Source organism: Rutilus rutilus (assembly GCF_951802725.1).
Source record: "Rutilus rutilus genome assembly, chromosome: 1".
Classification (NCBI taxonomy): Eukaryota; Metazoa; Chordata; class Actinopteri; order Cypriniformes; family Leuciscidae; genus Rutilus; species Rutilus rutilus.
This window is the reverse complement of record NC_140209.1, coordinates 3,581,871-3,596,830: the sequence shown is the minus strand read 5'-3', so window position 1 is coordinate 3,596,830 and position 14,960 is coordinate 3,581,871.

Below are 14,960 nucleotides of genomic sequence, written 5' to 3'. Positions count from 1 at the left end.
AATCGAAATTAACGCGTTAATGTCACGGCCCTAATAATTTTATGATTTTAATTAATATTTATGCAATAATTATGACCCATTTTTTCCCATTGAATATAATAAGACATTTTTTATCTATTTTTTATTTTATTTTATTTTTATCAAAAAAAATGTGTGTGTGTGTTTTTGTACTCTTGATGTTTTAGAGATTCACCCCTTCACTGTTGAGTCCTTTTTTTTCTGCATCCTGGCTGATTTGTAGATTGTATGCACAAAAAAATTCTGTGTTTTCATATTTTTGACAATTTCCCATTCATTTCCTATGGGGGTCATTTTTGACCAAACAGCAGAAGTGTGACGTGCTTGGATCATGACCCCAATATTTTTTGTGTGTTCACATACCGAATACCATAAAAGTCACCAAGTTTCGGAACATTCCGATGAAGCTGTGATTTTTAAAAATTCAAAACAGATTTTTGTAATCTGAATTTATTAGTATGTATGTGTATAAAAGTGTGTTTGTGTGTGTGTGTGTGTGTGTGTGTGTGTGTGTGTGTGGATGTGTCTGTTTTGCACTCTTGATGTTTTATAGATTAACCCCTTCACTGTTGTGTGCTTTTTTTCTGGATCGTGGCTGATTTGTAGATTGTACGCACAAAAAAACTCTGCATTTTCACATTTTTGCCAATTTCCCATTCATTTCCTATGGTGGGTCCATTTGGTCCTGAGTGTGACAATTTTTTTTACAACCACTTAGACTATTCAAATCCTGTCCCCAATTTTTTTGGGTGTTCATATACCAAGTACCAACAAAGTCACCAAATTTCGGACCATTCCGATGAAGCTATGATTTTTTACATTTTTTTATAACGCAAAAACCCCATTTGGACCCGAAGGACCCCAGAGGGTTAATAGCACACAGAAAATGAACAATCGTTGCGGGGTCTGAGGCTTCCACAGTTCCAACACACAGACGGACGGACGGACAGACGCACGCACACACATCACTTGAAACACAGACCAAACAGAGAATGAATGTGAGGGATGAACTTATAAAGCAAACAAAACCAAGGATCATTAATAGCACACAGCTGACACGGATGAACTAGGGTGACCATATTTTAGTTTTCAGAAAACAGGATAGAATAGGCCTACTATTAAAAAAAAAGGTTTAGCTTTTAACACCTTTTACATGACACTATTTCTTTTCATGGTCATAGGTTAAAAATCTACCACTAAAATAAAAAATCTACTACACTATTTCAGTATATAAAAAAAAAATATATATATATATATTTCAATCCTCCTGATGTTCTCTTGTAGCCTATAATTTCTTTATGTGGGCTTCTAGATCGCTAGCACCTTTATTTGACACTGATAGTCCATGAGCCAGGGCCCCAAATTTGGTCCATCGGTATCAACGGGGGGGGCAAATGCTATCATTGTTTTTTGGCAAGGTATACACCCCTAGTACTAGAAAAATCCCGATAGCAGTGCAGCGGTGGTAGCGAAATCACTTTTTTCAGCTCATGAAGTTACTAACCCCCTAAAATAAATTCCGTTTTTTAAATCTGGTGTATATCTGGTTTAGGCTCATGCTAGGGATATTGTCAGTATTCTATAATATGGTGCTTGGTATCATTGGAAAGGGGACCTTTTAGGCTTTCATTTAAGCCCAGTACTGAATCTGTCTGACAAACAGAGAGGTCACAAGACTTCTTTAAACCAGAAATAACACACATTTTTTCCCAATTTCCGCCTAAACTGTATGCTTTCTTTTATCCCTGTGGCATGAAAGAACACCACGGACACAAAACTCAACAACTTCAATACTCAAGGCACTCTGATGACTCAGAAAATGTATAATATACCCATACTATTTATTTGTGAGAGCCTTAAATTAGACTTGTGTAGCCAGCACAAGTCTTCAAAATACAATAGAGCCAATAGAATGGACAAATAGAATACCCTATTAGTCCAGGGCCAAATGGCCTATTTATTCATGTACAGTTGTAATAAAAAGTAATTGTTTCAATAGTGTTGTCAATGGTGTTGTAAACAGAACACTTGTAAGTGGTTTAACAAAATGTTTCTATCATGTATTTTGATATTCACCCACTTTTAGTCAGAATATCAGGAAGTAGCTCATGCAAGGGATGTTGATGGATTTTGACAGTTTGACGAGGTTTTGCCAGTTTTGTGAAAAGATTGTTGGTTCAGTTGACTGGTTATAACAACACTACCAACTATGCCATCTTCAGTCAACTTCCATTGAGTTCCAGGGGTATTAAATGTAAGTACAAAATAGTTTTTCTCTTGTGCTTGTGAATTGGTGGGGAATAGTAGCAGTAGCTAATGTAAGCTTGGTGTTTTTAGCAGGCTAGTTATCTAGCAGGCTAGCTAGCTTGCAGGTTAAACAGTGTAACAGTAACTGCTACAGTGCAGCTCGGGCCAGCAGCATGTGTCCAAATATCAATCTTAACTGTTCTATTTCATCAGAAACGATCTGAAAACAGGGTTTTAAGTGTAAAATACCGAACTTGTCATTTAATTTAGCTTAAAAACTTTTACATAGGAGTCTTAGCTTAAGAGCGATTCGGGGCCAATCTGAGAACAACTCTGAGCAAGGAAAAGACAAAAACTTTCATCTTAGTGAGGAGGCGGGGTTGACCCCGTTGCTATGTATGACACAATCTTTTGAAGACTGTGATTGGTTGGTTGTCCAAGAAGGAAAAAAAGAGTGATTTTAAGTATAGGGTCTATTCTAAGCCTTCACTTTGAAATTACATGTGACTGTGTACATTACACACTGCTGCATTGTTGCATTTTCCCAGTTGCCAAATATCGTAATGTAGTGATTACTTTCATTTCTGGCGCTATGGCATTTCTGCGCTGTGTCGGCGATGTTAGCGCGTCTCTGAGATCAGTCACAAACATGATCCCTGCATGATCTCATCTATAGCGCCTTATTAACTCACTGGCATCCATTGTCTGCAACACATTTCTTCTCCCTCTTCGTCTTTCTGCCATTTTCTCCTCTGCTAAAGAAACTCTTAAGCCTCTTAAAAGTCCTTGTCCGTGCTCCTTACAATTTTGACCTTAAGACCTCTTTTAAGGGTTAAGATGCTTTCTGAATTACTTTTTTCTTTACTGGGATTTTTTCTTTAATTTTAAGAGTAAACGCCCACATTTCTAAGAATTTTCTTAGAATTTTGTCACTAGGAGCTACTCTTTGCATTAAGATTCTTTATGAATACGGGCCCAGGTATATTTGGCCTGTACTTGAACTCAATCTTTTGATCCAGATATACTTAAAAGAATAATTAAGAATTCAAAGTATACTTGTCTTGTAGTTGTGTTAACTCTTTTGATTGAGTAGTCAATTAAATATACTTTTTTTTACATAGTTTTTCATATACAGTCTTATGAAACTTACATTGTTTGAAAATATTGATTAGAATATTGATATAAAACAGATATGTTTCTAATTCTGCATATCTGAATTTTTGTGTCGGCTAGTCCACTGGTGCTATATAGCAATTTACTCTAATTCTACTTTTTTGTTTAAAATGTTGCCTTTCTTTATAAAACTTACTGACATTCAAGTGTTGATTAAAAAAGGATGCATGAAGCTAATAAAATGTTTTTAAAATTAAAGTACAGTTAAAGGTATTTTTCAAGTGCAAAAATAATATATAAATAGTAAACTATAAGTATAATGTTATGTTCACTTAAAGAAAACTTGCAAGTATACTTGCAGTATAAACTACGAAACTAGTAGTTTACTGAGAGTACACTTCAGTGTGTACTTTCATTAACTAAAAAATTTACTACTTGTATTAAAATAGTAAACTACTAATATACTTATAAGTTCACTTGTAGTACAGATGCATTACAAATGAGAAACCTAGTTGTGTACTTAGTTTACTACTCTTACAAATACTAAAAATACTAAAAGTGGGCCAATTTAGTCCCAAGCAGTATTGAAATAGTACACAAGTTTACTACAAGTACACATTGATATTAGTATACTTACTACATAAAGTATACTTAAAAAATATACTTGAAAATTACTTAAGTATACTTCATTAAATGAACATGAAGACATGCACTTTTATGATGAAGAGATGCACTTTTATGATGGACAGATGCTCTTTTATAATGGATAGATGCACTTTTATAATGGACAGATGCACTTTTATGATGGATAGATGCTCTTTTATAATGGATAGATGCACTTTTATAATGGACAGATGCACTTTTATGATGGACAGATGCACTTTTATGATGGACAGATGCTCTTTTATGATGGATAGATGCACTTTTATAATGGATAGATGCACTTTTATGATGGACAGATGCACTTTTATGATGGACAGATGCTCTTTTATGATGGAGAGATGCACTTTTATGATGGAGAGATGCACTTTTATAATGGATAGATGCTCTTTTATAATGGATATAAGCACTTTTATAATGGATAGATGGACTTTATAATGGACAGATGCACTTTAATAATGGATAGATGCACTTTTATGATGGATAGATGCCCTTTATTTGATGGATAGATGTACTTTTATGATGGACAGATGCTCTTTTATAATGGATAGATGCACTTTTATAATGGACAGATGCACTTTTATGATGGACAGATGCTCTTTTATGATGATAGATGCACTTTTATGATGGATAGATGCACTTTTATGATGGATAGATGCACTTTTATGATGGATAGATGCACTTTTATGATGGATAGATGCACTTTTATGATGGATAGATGCACTTTTATGATGGATAGATGCACTTTTATAATGGATATAAGCACTTTTATAATGGATAGATGGACTTTATAATGGACAGATGCACTTTAATAATGGATAGATGCACTTTTATGATGGATAGATGCACTTTTATGATGGATAGATGCACTTTTATGATGGATAGATGCAATGCACTTTTATGATGGATAGATGCACTTTTATGATGGATGGATAGATGCACTTTTATAATGGATATAAGCACTTTTATAATGGATAGATGGACTTTATAATGGACAGATGCACTTTAATAATGGATAGATGCACTTTTATGATGGATAGATGCACTTTTATGATGGATAGATGCACTTTTATGATGGATAGATGCACTTTTATGATGGATAGATGCCCTTTATTTGATGGATGGATGTACTTTTATGATGGACAGATGCTCTTTTATAATGGATAGATGCACTTTTATAATGGATAGATGCTCTTTTATAATGGATAGATGCTCTTTTATGATGGATAGATGCACTTTTATAATGGATAGATGCTCTTTTATAATGGATAGATGCTCTTTTATGATGGATAGATGCTCTTTTATAATGGATAGATGCTCTTTTATGATGGATAGATGCACTTTTATAATGGATAGATGCACTTTTATAATGGATAGACAATAATAGATTTTTACAGCGATTGATTCCTGCCGGTTCCATAATGAGACTGGCGCGGCCAAAGACATTTTGGGCGCTGCGGCATATTAAATATATTATAAATAGTTTTTCCGCGTGAGAAATACAATGTGTGGCGAGAGGGCGTGACAAAAGACCGAAATTAGTGACTGTCACGTGACACTTGAGAGCCCTGACTGCACTGTAGCAGTTACTGTTACACTGTTTAACCTGCAAGCTAGCTAGCCTGCTAAAAACACCAAGCTTACATTAGCTACTGCTACTATTCCCCACCAATTCACAAGCACAAGAGAAAAAGTATTTTGTACTTACATTTAATACCCCTGGAACTCAATGGAAGTTGACTGAAGATGGCATAGTTGGTAGTGTTGTTATAACCAGTCAACTGAACCAACAATCTTTTCACAAAACTGACAAAACCTTGTCAAACTGTCAAAATCCATCAACATCCCTTGCATGAGCTACTTCCTGATATTCTGACTAAAAGTGGGTGAATATCAAAATACATGATAGAAACATTTTGTTAAACCACTTACAAGTGTTCTGTTTACAACACCATTGACAACACTATTGAAACAATTACTTTTTTATTACAACTGTACATGAATAAATAGGCCATTTGGCCCTGGACTAATAGGGTATTCTATTTGTCCATTCTATTGGCTCTATTGTATTTTGAAGACTTGTGCTGGCTACACAAGTCTAATTTAAGGCTCTCACAAATAAATAGTATGGGTATATTATACATTTTCTGAGTCATCAGAGTGCCTTGAGTATTGAAGTTGTTGAGTTTTGTGTCCGTGGTGTTCTTTCATGCCACAGGGATAAAAGAAAGCATACAGTTTAGGCGGAAATTGTGAAAAAATGTGTGTTATTTCTGGTTTAAAGAAGTCTTGTGACCTCTCTGTTTGTCAGACAGATTCAGTACTGAGCTTAAATGAAAGCCTAAAAGGTCCCCTTTCCAATGATACCAAGCACCATATTATAGAATACTGACAATATCCCTAGCATGAGCCTAAACCAGATATACACCAGATTTAAAAAACGGAATTTATTTTAGGGGGTTAGTAACTTCATGAGCTGAAAAAAGTGATTTCGCTACCACCGCTGCACTGCTATCGGGATTTTTCTAGTACTAGGGGTGTATACCTTGCCAAAAAACAATGATAGCATTTGCCCCCCCGTTGATACCGATGGACCCCCCTGGCTCATGGACTATGACACGTACGTGCCAGCTTTGCAGTTCAAGCATTCTGCTTTACACGGATCCCGACCGAAACGAAAACACGGGAAGTTTCTCTGTAAATCATCTGTGAATTTACATTTGGGCTTTTTTTTTTCGCTGTTAGCTACTTACATATAAACTGAGGCGTCGACCGTCGAGTCCTGGGGTCAAGTCACGCTGCTAAAATTGAAATTCTGTGTCTGTGAACGTGAAGTCCGCCTACTTTGATTTGATTGGTCATTTCAAATATTCTGACATTGAAGAGCAGTGTGACAGACCAATGAGGCTGAGATGAACAGTGAACACACACACACACACACACACACACACAGGCCTCTGTATTCTGACGTGCGCTCTGCTTGCCGCTGCGGATTGAGGAACGCGCTGATTATAACAAGACGGGGCGAAGCCGAAGTCGGTTTCATATGTTTTGTGTGCAAAGGCAAGCATGTATTTAAAGTACACGCTTAATGGCCCAATGAAAAATAATGAAAACCAGGACATTTTCACCACTTTACAAAAAACAGACAGGACGGCCAGGACAGGACGTGAAAACAGGACATGTCCTGGGAAAACAGGACGGTTGGTCACCCTAGGATGAAGTAATAATGACTGTGACCAGAGATAGATGAGTGGGGGAATCTGAACAAAGACATGTGACAAATGACAAGAACCTGAAAGTCCATGAAAACAACACTAAACCGCACATAATGTGACAATATTGTTCACCACACTGGCTCAAACACACTTACGCTCAACGCTTCAGACTGAACACGATGGACAGGCTCTACTTTTGCACACGAGAGCACTGGCGGAGCTAGGGGGTCGCCGTGGCCACCCTTGGTCTAAGCTTGGCCACCCCTTTGGCCACCCCTCTCACAACTGCTGTTTCTGTCTCTCTTTTTTTACTGACAAAAATTGCGTTTTTTAAAACGCTGAACCGTCTCTTTGAGCAAGTGCCGAATGAGCTTCAGCAGAACATCAGACAGTGATATGCACATAGTAAATATAGAGTCAATCTTTCTCAACTGGTGGGTTGCAAGACCGTTTTGAGGAAGTCGAATAGTGTGCAGTCACCAACAAACGTCATTCTCTTTTTTTCTGATGCTACTTTTATTTTAGAAGATGTGTGTGAAAGCTTGTGACACTTCTGTCAGATGCTGAGGAAAGGGCGTTGTCCTTGTTCAGTCGGCTATCTTCGTTAAGATGAGATGTTGTCAGGCAAAATGTCAGTAAAACTAACTAACTTTTCTGTCATACAGCTGACAGCCGTTGTACTGTGCTTGCGGTATACACACATCACGCGCAAATGCGGCGCGCTGTAGCCGTAGTTGTCGTCAATTAACGATGGACAGGCTCTACTTTTGCACACAATCGTATTTCTGTTAGTTTCACTTCCTTATTTAAGAGTTTCCTGCATGCAGTTCAATTCTATAAATAAAATCATTAAATTATTAGTGATAAAATTGGTTTACTACTGAAACGTTATCCACTATCCATGACTCCTCAATTCTTAAACAGTTTTTAAAGTATTTTAAAGTAATTATTAGCATCAGCTCCAGTTTGGTGAAACAGAAAGTATTTGCACATGATATTAAATGTCTTCTGGAAGAGTTTCTCCACATGGATTATAACGTTCTGCTTTACTCTCTCCAGCCCTGAGAAATATATCAGATCCAGACTCCTTTATTAACACACAAACACTTTTTACTTATTTCTTGCCCTGAGCTTCTTGACACATTTCACATTTAAATAATGTGGCTTGCTAATTTCAATGTGCTGACGTTGCCTATAGTTCCTAGCCTGGAAATCCAGACCTAAATCTAAAAGATTATGATGACTGATGAAAATCGGCCAGCTCGAGGGGCGGCACCAAGCGTGCGTTTGAACATCTCACTGCAGGCAATAGGAGAACACTACGACCAATCACAACAATGAACCTAGGGATGGGGAAATGAAGCCTGGTGAATCACTGAGGCTTTCCCCTGACTGTGGAGGACAGCGCCATCTGGTGCTTATTTAACACACAGCAGCCAGAAGCCTGTGTTAAGCTCTGGCACGAACCCACGAACGAAACTAACTCATTTCTTACTTAAATCAGGAAATAAATATACTAACACAACTATACACTTTATTATATGAAGTTCTACTTACCTTTCGCTGTCCAACTTTGAAGCTATTTCACTTAGAAGGACGGTAAATCCACATATTGAAAACTAATCTTTTTTCTAGAGCCAGACTATATAAGGGGGCGCGCATTCAAGCGCGCTCTCATTGCATGCTCTCAACAGACAGCAACTGGTCGCAGCCTTTTCGCTCCTCCACGTTTTAACAAAGAGCTCATTTACCTTGTTAATCTTATTGAGGAAGATATATCTTTATATATAAATATAGGCTACATATATTGTACTCTATTCATATTATAGTTTATATTATTATATATATTGTATATATATTTATCCACTGTTCCTCAAAGTTTTTTTCTTAAAGTTCAAGTCAGCCTGAAGAAGGTAATATTATTTACAGAAACGTCGCGAAAGACTTGAACGCATTTAATTTAGATTTTCGATTTTTTACCTTTTTTTTTTCATGTTTATTGTTATTTTTTGTTCAAAAAAAGACCAATCAGGAAGTGGTAAAACTTACTTTACAGCCATCTGCCACAGCTGCCGACGTCCAGAGGATGGCCAGATTGCCGAGCACACCTCGCTTGATTGTCCAAGGTAATGCCTAACGTAAGGCCCTATGAAATCAGCTTTATTTTTTCCAATTAATTTTTTCCGTTTTAGTTTTCATGGATTCCATATTTATGGTTTAATTTTAATCATCAAACAGCATGTATAATCAATTTAATTCATAAAGCAAACAATTTAACCAATCTTTTAAAATGTAATCAGATAGAAAAAAAAAAATACGAGGGCCCTACTAACATCATTCAGTATACTACTGGTCAAACCTACATGTGTCCAGTACCTTACTAATTAAGTAACTAATATAACTTTATTTTTTATAATAATGCATGTTTGTACAACATTCAAGGAATAGTTCGGAGTAAAATCAGCCTAGGGTCCTTTGCACCATGACCTCGAGCCAAACACCCCCCAGAAGCCTTTTGTCCCTTGATCCATTATTAAAGTTAGAGCTTATTTAGAGATATCAGCCGGATGGCTGAACCGCACTAATAATGCCCAGAATGGCACCACACTTCTACAGTAGTACAAATAGGTTCTGTACTGTAAAACGAGGCATTGGAAAGTTTGTAAGTACATCAGGAGTTTATTTAAATAACACTTTCCTGACGGCTCATGCTACCGCTAACCCGGACGTCGACGTCACTTCAGTGATTAGGGAAAAGCACGTAAAAGTCCTGCAGAAAGCGGATCATGAGGATGTAGTGTAACGTAGGGAAAGTTCACTTTCTACATGAACTAGTTCAAAGTTCAGTTCACAATTTTTAAAATGAACTAGTTCACGTTCATAGTTCATACGCAACATTTTTAACTAAGTTCACAGTTCCAAAAATGAAGTTCATAGTTCTTTTTTTCCATGTTGCTGCGAGATATTATTGTACAAAATGATTGCCGCCACAGCCCATATAGAACCACAGACAATTATTTTATCAGTTTTTCCCATTCTCACCGACCTTGTCATAAAACTCGTTTAAATGATCATACGACGCCTCCTTGATGCTTTTTGTTTTGATTTGTAACGTAAATGGCGAGTCGTTCATGAACGATCATTATAGCGTTTGTCACGTGACAAATGAACGAAAGACTCGGAAGGTAAAGTAATAAACGATTTTTGACTGCATTATAATGATTTCTTAATTCAGAATATGATCAAGATTGTGTAGGTGGATGTGTTCTGGGAATTTGCCAGTTAATAGTATAACATTTATAGCCCCTTAAATGAACGAAATGACTCAAAAAAAGATTTGTTCACTTTGATAAACTAGATTGGACAAGAGAGGCAGTAATACAGTAGGCCTACGTTCAGTTCACGTTCGCCCAAAATATGAACGAGCTCATGAACTATCGTTCAGTGAACGCGTTCAGGCACAACACTGGTGTAACGGCGCCCAGTTCGGGTACAATTGCAAGTAAAAAGGTTTCTTTATTGAGCTGGTCAGATGCGCACAGGTCGGGGAAACAAACACTCAGGTGGAGAGATGACGCAGGGACTTCAATGGGCAACCCGGTGATGGCGTGCGGTGATCGACGTGTTGAGGAACCAGGAACAATAAACAATCCAGAACAACGTGAACACAGAGAAGAGGATCCACGAAGACAGGGAATCCACACGAGGAGACGAGAGCAAAACACAGGAACAGGACACGACACCGGGGAAGCCACAACGATCTGACAACAAGAGATGGGAATTACTGCACATATAAAGGGAACGGGGATTGAACACAGCTGGCGACACTAATCAACACAATGAGTAACCACACCCACACACACACACACACACACACATCAGAAATGAGACAGCCGATTCATGAACCGTGACAATAAATAAGCCTAGAGGTTGTAAATAGTGTAAACGAGCACAATTTGCAAACTATATGAACAAATCATAATGGCCAATGTTATGAAGTAACGTTACATTTAACTTTATTGATGTGATCTGGCATTTTGTAATGTTTCCATTACAATCAAAAAACACAAATGAAATTATACAGTAGGCCTAGACTATAGACTATTTACTTGTGATTTAGCTGCAATCATGTAAAAACGTTATAATTATTATAAAGCAGTATAACACTTGACATAAATTTATTATAATCCTGTTACCATCATCAGTAGTTCAGTAGACTATGCAGTAGCCTAATATTTGTATGAAATCGTGAAACACCTGGTCAATATCTTCGGAGTCTATCTGTGCCTGTTCCACGCCCGACGCTTCCCGAACTGGTGCCGGTGTACAGGGTGTTTAATTACGGCAGTGCAAGTATTCCACAGCGACTCTAGGGGTCGCTGTTTGACAAAAACAATTTCTCCCTAGTGTGCCTTTAAACAAACTCCTGATGTACTTACAAACTTTCCAATGCCTAGTTTTATGAGTACAGAACCTATGTGTACTACTGTAGAAGTTTTATATCATTCTGGGCATTATTAGTGGAGTAATCTACCAGATACAGCCTTGGATCCATTAGCGCCTCCACTAAACCATCCGGCTGATATCTCTAAATAAGCTCTAACTGTAATAATGTTCAGCCAAGGGGAAAAGGCTTCTGGGAGGTGTTTGGGTCGATGCCGTGGTGTAAAGGACCCTAGGTTAATTTTACTCCGAACCCTCCCTTGAAGACCTATTTGGTATGGTTTTCTTCTGTCTCAGTTGTTTCTATCTCTTCATGTAATCCCAGACTGACTCAAGATGGGATCAGATCTTTGTGTGGATCATACAGTCTGTTACGGCACTTTTCCACTGTACGCTACGGCTCAACCCGACTCTGCTTGCTTTGTGGGGGGTTGTCCACTGTGAATAGTACCTGGTGCTGTTTTTAGTACCATCTACGTCGTTCCACAGGAGCTAAATGTGATGTGTAAACACTGCTGATCACTGATTGGTCAGAGAGAATCGTCACTACAATCATCATTGGGTCTGCAACATGGGACATTAAACGCGTTAATTTAAATAGTAAAAGTGACCACAGTTTCTGTTTCACACGACCCGGATTTTAATTATCATCAAATTTTCATTTTTAAGTTAACCATTTCTTTGAGTACTGCACATTATTACAAACTGCTCTGAAGCCACGAGTCATGAATGAACTCAACCCTGGTGGACGTGCAACAGTTTTCACTTTCAAACGTGCATTTGCATGTCTTTAATTAAACTGTCACACTCTATATCGTGACTCCTGTCTTTCCGTCCATAAAATTAAGACTGTCTTTAAAACACCGTGGGGTAAAGAGGAGCTCACTCCTGTTCATGGATATCTTCCTTCCTGCAGAGTTCAGTCTGATCCAGCAAAGGCAGATATCCAGCTACAGGAATGAGCACCTCTTACCTAAGGTGTTTTGCATGTGCTGTTGTGGTCAGCAAATGTGGAAAAACTAAACGGATTATTGAAAAATAATAAACATGGCTGGACAGGAACAAATAACACAGAGCCATGGTCTGTTTTTGATGGTATTACTTCTTTCATAAATCATTGTTGGCTCTCTCCGCTTTTACCTGCCATATCGCCACTGAATGTGTTGGACTGCCCTTTAGGTTGAGACCTTCACTTCTACCTGGCTATTGTTTTGGACTTTCCCTCTGGCTGTGTTTTACGGACTCACATCTCGTTGCCGACTCCTGCCCACAATGTTTGTTATGATATTGTTGTATCAGTTTTACTGAAAATAAAATCAATTGTGGAAAGTATTGTTTAATAAATTTTTTTACTACTTTTATGTCATCACATTGCATTACTGTATTAAATTGTAAGTTTACAGTTAATTACTGACTAATAATTGCATTACTTTTACAGCTGAAACACAATAAATTACTGGTCAAGTTACAGCTGATAACTATATTTATACAGTTATGCACTGTGAAATTACAAATTACAGTAATGATGTGATATTAAGTAATGGGGGAATGTAGTGTTTGTGTATTAGTCAGGAGATGGCGCTGTAATCCACATGTTGTCGCCTATAAAAGGTGTAGAGTAAGAGCTGAAGTGTGTTGTACAGTACATGCTGACCATTATGTAACATCTGGCACTGTTGGATTGCTTTAGGATTTTAATAAATCTATAAGAACTGAGAACTTTCTTGGCCTCATGCTTACCAGGATTTAAACATTACAACATCCGCAATTGCTGGTATACTGGAAATCTCTGAACACATCTAGTGTGTGTAATCAGAAATGTCCTGTATCTGATCATCTCTGTGCATCTCAAGTGTGTGGACGTGTACGGGGTTTTCACACACCTTAAGTTTCACTGAAATGTCCAATTAAAACCATATTGGGGACAAATGTGGGCAAAAAAAATATATATATATGTAACGGAGGCCAGCTGGTAGTTGCTGTGCGAGTACTGATCTCAATATGTGCTCTAGCGACAGACGCTAGAGGCTGCAGTCTTTAGCCTCCTTGTTAGAGCGCCTGACTCTCCTGCCGGAGAACCGGGTTCGAGACCCGCACGGAGCGGGGTGTGAAGGACCCGGTGAGAGGGGTTACATATATATATATAAAATGTCCTTAATCTGAGCGGTACAAGACTTGGCCACTTTTCCTAAGTTTGCCACCTGAACACACACAAGAAAAATTGACTTGATTCTACAATGTTAAGTGGGTAAAAAAAAAAAAAAAAAAACTCCTTAATCTCGCCTTCGTGGACAGAAATGGGCTCCCATAGGAATGAATGGGAAAAACTGTAATTCAGAGGGTTTTTATTTTTGTATTTTTGTCAATCCTGGGTGATCCTGTACAACATTCTCAATGTGACAAACACTCACACACACGCACACACACAAAGCATTCAATGAGCCTATAACAGAGCTGTTCCAATCAATCAGCTGTGCGCACACACACACAGACACACACACACACACACACACACACACACACACACACACACACACACACACACATTATAACTATGATTATTGTTTGTTCTTGCCTGTTTATTCTTACTTAACACTTACTTGTTTGAGTTATTGTTGTTTATTCTTTCCTGTTTGGTACCAATTCGTTTCTTGAGTTATTAAAATTTGATGTTTTTTTATTTGAAATAAATGATAAATGATCAACTACTTTGTCTTTTCCTTATAGCATGGTCATATTTGTCTAAGCATATTTTGGCATCTTTGTATAGTCTCACCTAACACAAATATATATTTTTTTTTATCACAATTTTAACTTGTGATAAAGTCAAATACTTTCGTGGTTAAATTCATAATAACAGTGTTTTATAGAGTTCAGCCTATATGCAGCCGTAGAGTACTATAGCCATCTTGTTACTATAATATTATTGATATTATTGCTTTTTTTGTTAATTTTATACCAATATGAGACACCAGATGTCACCAAAGTCACCACATTTTTAAGTTTTAGCTATCTGAATTTAAAGAAATTATTTTATTTTTACTGAAGTTAAAGAAATATTAAATATAACATAAAAATAAGCATAATTTAAATAGAAAATATGGTTTTAGAGGTAAATAAATTCAAAAACACCCCAAAAATAAAAATAAAAATACCATAAATTGATAGTTTTTATTTGATCGAAGATAGTGATATAACATTTATTTAAAAACAATTGTTGGATCACACCTGAGACCTCTGTGCCCACATGTGCAAGACCTC